The 4,254-nt window shown below is 49.8% G+C and overlaps 1 protein-coding gene across 1 annotated transcript in view; it reads left to right on the top strand.

The window, feature by feature from the left end:
- The first annotated feature begins 699 nt into the window (after positions 1-699).
- RAB27A (RAB27A, member RAS oncogene family) overlaps positions 700-4,254 on the top strand; it is a 107,041-nt gene continuing 103,486 nt past the window's right edge. Inside the window, exon 1 of the mRNA XM_011986697.1 lies at positions 700-831. The gene's annotated coding sequence lies outside the window, so the exon portion shown is untranslated. The remainder of the gene's footprint in view (positions 832-4,254) is intronic.

Raw genomic sequence — 4,254 nt, 5'->3', positions numbered from 1 at the left:
TTGTTCTAACACTCTTAGAAATTTACAGTGGTTTTATATTCTTGAATTAGACAGTGTGAGCAGAGACTCCGTTTGCCATTTCCTCTCAGAATTACATTGATGTTTTTCCTGCGAAAATTTTTACTTATTTTTCTCCCATGTTATTTCCAGGAATCCCAGACTTTTCCTTGCCCCGGAAAGGCCGTGTCCAGGCCGACCTGAGCCAGGAGTCGCAGGGGTGGGAAGCCAGCGGCAGGGCCGGGCCCGGGACGCCGCCTCAGGAGCCGCGAGGGCTCGGGAACCCCCGGCGGGGCCGGCGTGCATTCGCCCGGCACCTCCGGCTGCTACGGTGGCGACCGCGATCTGATGCCCTGGAAAACACCTTTAGAACATGACTTTTGGGGGAGGTGAATAGGGCAGAGTCCCCAAAGGACACCTCGCCGCATACTGGTTCTTGGTGCACTTTGTAAATGTCACCCCCGTGTCTCAAAACGAAAACATCCCTTTATCTTCTAGCACCTTCCAGAACGGGGCAGTGGAAACTAGTGTTGGGACAAAGGAGGCGAGCAGGGCCTTTTCGGGGCTCAGAGAGGACCCCTCGGAGGCGCGGCGGCGGGGGAGAGCGCGACAGTCCCCCAACCCCCGCCAACCGGGCAGGGGCCGCTCCCAAGGTGACAGAAGGAGGCGGGAGGTGGAGGAGAGAAGGTCCCGCCCCACCTCGCTCTCCTTTACGGGAAGTGATGTGGGGCCAGGCGGAAAATACCCGCCAAGAGCCCAAAAAAGGCCAGCGGCGGGTGGACGCGGCGCGCGGGGACTCGAGCCGGGCGGGGAGAGGACTGCGGGGCGAGCCAGGTGAGGGGCCTGAGGAGCGGGAGGCTCGCGGCGGGTTCGGTCCCTCCGGGAGGACCGAGCGAGGCTTCCCCGTGGGGCCGTCCTGGGGCTGGGGTCGGAGGCTGCGCCGCCCTTTCTCCTCGCCTCCTGGCACCCGAGCCCGCCGGAAAAGTGGCTTCTCTCCCAGGCCCTCAGTGCAGACCCCAGTGATGACAACCGCCTGGTGCTGGTCAGGTGCGGTCCGGGGTCCGGCCAGGGTCTCAGGTCGCCTCCGGGTTGCATCCAGGTGCGAGGGTGCCCATCAGGGGTAGGAAACTTTCCTGGAGGGAAAGGAGGAAAGTCCCCTACCTCCCGCACGCCCCCCAGTTCATTCCTCCCTCTTTAGCTTTCAGTTTAACTGTTTAATCCGGTTGCCCTCTCGGTGAGGGTCTGGACTGCAGACTGGCTGCGAGGGAGGGGCTCTCCCTTCTCCTGTCAGTTAGACAGAAAACTCTACCTGGCAGCCAAGCCCTCCCGTCGGGACTGGTGGTGGGCTGATGTGATGACAGGCTTTAGTAACTATTGCCAAAGCCTGTCTCTGTCCCAGTGGATCACCAGCTCAGCAACGGCAGGCCTGAAGCGAAGGGAATTTTGTGAGCCCTGGACTGAGGAGCCTTCCCAGCCTTTTAGCTCCTGCTGGCCACCTGGGCCTGCATGGCCTCAGGGTCTTCTGCCACAGGGTCCTCTTCCTTACCCCTGCAGCTAACAGCTGTTCTTTCCTTCCGGATGGATTCTCACTTTTTATGGTTGGTTTATCAGTCAGATGTTGGAGTTGGGGGTAGAGGGATTACAGAGTTGCGCTATGTACGTTTTCTCTAATCATTGCTAATTAAATTTGTTGATTCTCCACTCACTGTTCTTGTTACTTTTTTTTTTTTTTTCCCCCCCGGCCTTCTTAAAAACTTGCTTTAGAGGGAAAATACAACCTGGAAAACAGTTTCTGCAGATGGTTAGAAGTGAAGAAAGGTTAATATAATGCCGAAGGAACTTGACTGAGGATCATTATTTTCTGTATTTTATGTTGGTTTATGTTGTTTTATGTTTTCATTCCTACTTTTTTCTTCCTTCCTTTGTACCCTTCTCTCTTCCTCCCTCCCTCGCTTTTTTCCCTCCTTCCTTAATTTCTATGACCTGCTTTGATTTTTAATTTCATTGAAGTATATTTAATCTATTTTTCCTTTTTTTTTTTTTTGAGACAGAGTCTGATTCTGTCGCCCAGGTTGGACTGCAGTGGCATGATCTTGGCTCACAACAACCTCTGCTTCCTGGATTGAAGTGATTCTTTTGCTTCAGACTCTAGAGTAGCTGGGATTACAGGCATGTGCCACCATGCTTGGCTAATTTTTGTATTTTTAGTAGAGGTAGGGTTTTGCTATGTTGGCCAGGCTGGTCTCAAACTCCTGACCTCAAGTGATCAACCCGCATCAGCCCAAAGTGCTGGGATTATAGGCTTGAGCCACCACACCCAGCCTGTTTTTCCTTTTGTTGTTTGTGCTTTTGATGTCAAATTTAAGAAAACATTGTCAAATTCAAGGTCATGAAGATTTATACTTATGTTTTCTTCTAAAAGTTTTATCGTTTTACCTCTTACTTTTCGTTCTTTGATCCATTTTAAGTTAATTTTTAAATATGGTGTGAGGTAGGAGGTCTAACTTCAACCTTTGTGTGTGGATATCCAGTTCTTTCAGCACCATTTGTTTAAAAGACTGTTCCTCTTTGAATGGTTTTGGCACCTCTGTTGAGATAAATTGACGATGGATGTAAAGGTTTCTTTCTGAACTGTCAATTCTATTCCATTGATCTGTATGTCTGTCCTCAAGCTAGTATCATACTACCTTGATTATTGTGGCTACATAGTGTTTTGAAATCAGGATATGTGAGTCCTTCAACCTTGTTCTTTTTCAAGATTGTTTTGACTGTCCAGTTCCCTGAATTTCCATATGAATTTTTTTCTTTTTTCTTTTTTTTTTGAGACGGAGTTTTGCTATTATTTTGCAGGTTGGAGTGCAATGGCACGATCTCGGCTCACTGCAACCTCCGCCTCCCAGGTTCTAGTGATTCTCCTGCCTCAGCCTCCTGAGTAGCTGGGATTACAGGCATGTGCCACCACGCCCAGCTAATTTTGTATTTTTAGTAGAGACAGGGTTTCTCCATGTTGGTCAGGCTGGTCTCGGACTCCCGATCTCAGGTGATCTGTCTGCCTCAGCCTCCCAAAGTGCTGCGATCACAGGCATGAGCCACTGTGCCTGGCCTTCCATATGAAATTTAAAGGCAGCTTCTCAATTTCTGTTGTTTTGGTTCTAGAATAGATGTAAGGGTTTTGAAGTGAACAACAATCTCTAGGAGCCACACTTTTGAGTTTTCTCTCCCAAAGCTGCTTTTCCCCTAGTCTTCTCCATCTTAGTGAATGGCAACTTCACTCTTCCAGATGCTCACACCAAACATCCTGAAATCATTCTTGATTCTTTCTCTTATACCCCACATTACATTCCTCAGCAGGCTGAGTGTGGTGGCTCACGCCTGTAATCCCAGCACTTTGGGAGACAGGTGGACGGATCACAAGGTCAGGAGATCAAGACCATCCTGGCTAACACGGTGAAATCCCATCTCTACCAAAATACAAAAAATTAGCTGGGCATGGTGGTACGTGCCTGTAGTCCCAGCTACTTGGGAGGCTGAGGTGGGAGGCTGAGGCAGGAGAATCGCTTGAACCAAGGAGGCAGAGGTTGCGGTGAGCCGAGATGGCGCCAGTGCACTCCAGCCTGGGCAACGTCGTGAAACTCCATCTCAAAAAAAAAAAAAAAGAAATTCCTCAGCAAATCTCACTGATTCTACTTTAAGAATACATCTGACCAGGCACAGTGGCTCACGCCTGTAATCCCAGCACTTTGGGAGGCTAAGACAGGTGGATCATCTGAGGTCAGGAGTTCAAGACCAGGCTGGCAACATGGTGAAACCTCATCTCTACTAAAAATACAAAAATTAGCCGGGGATGGTCATGGGTGCCTGTAATCCCAGCTACCTGGGAGGCTGAGGCAGGAGAATCACTTGAACCTGGGAGGCGGAGGTTGCAGTGAGCCAAGATCGCACCATTGCACCCCAGTCTGGGTGACTGAGACTCCATCTCAAAACAAACAAACAAACAAGCAAACAAAAAGAATACATCTAGGATGATAACCATTTTCCACCACTTCTGCTGCTTCCACCAAGTTCCTATCATCTCTGTCACCTGGATTACTGCAAAAGCCTCCTAAAGGACTTCCCTGCTTCCACCCTTACTGCTGCACACTCTATTCTTTTTTTTTTTTTTTTTTTTGGAGGAGTTCTGGTTTTGTTGCCCAGGCTGGAGTGCAGTGGTGCGGTCTTGGCTTGAGTCACCGTGCCCGGCTATTTCTTTCCTTTTAT

The sequence above is a fragment of the Mandrillus leucophaeus genome, unplaced genomic scaffold (assembly GCF_000951045.1).
Source record: "Mandrillus leucophaeus isolate KB7577 unplaced genomic scaffold, Mleu.le_1.0 Scaffold108, whole genome shotgun sequence".
Classification (NCBI taxonomy): Eukaryota; Metazoa; Chordata; class Mammalia; order Primates; family Cercopithecidae; genus Mandrillus; species Mandrillus leucophaeus.
The sequence above is the reverse complement of the archived record's forward strand: the minus strand, read 5'-3'. Positions and strand labels throughout refer to the sequence as shown.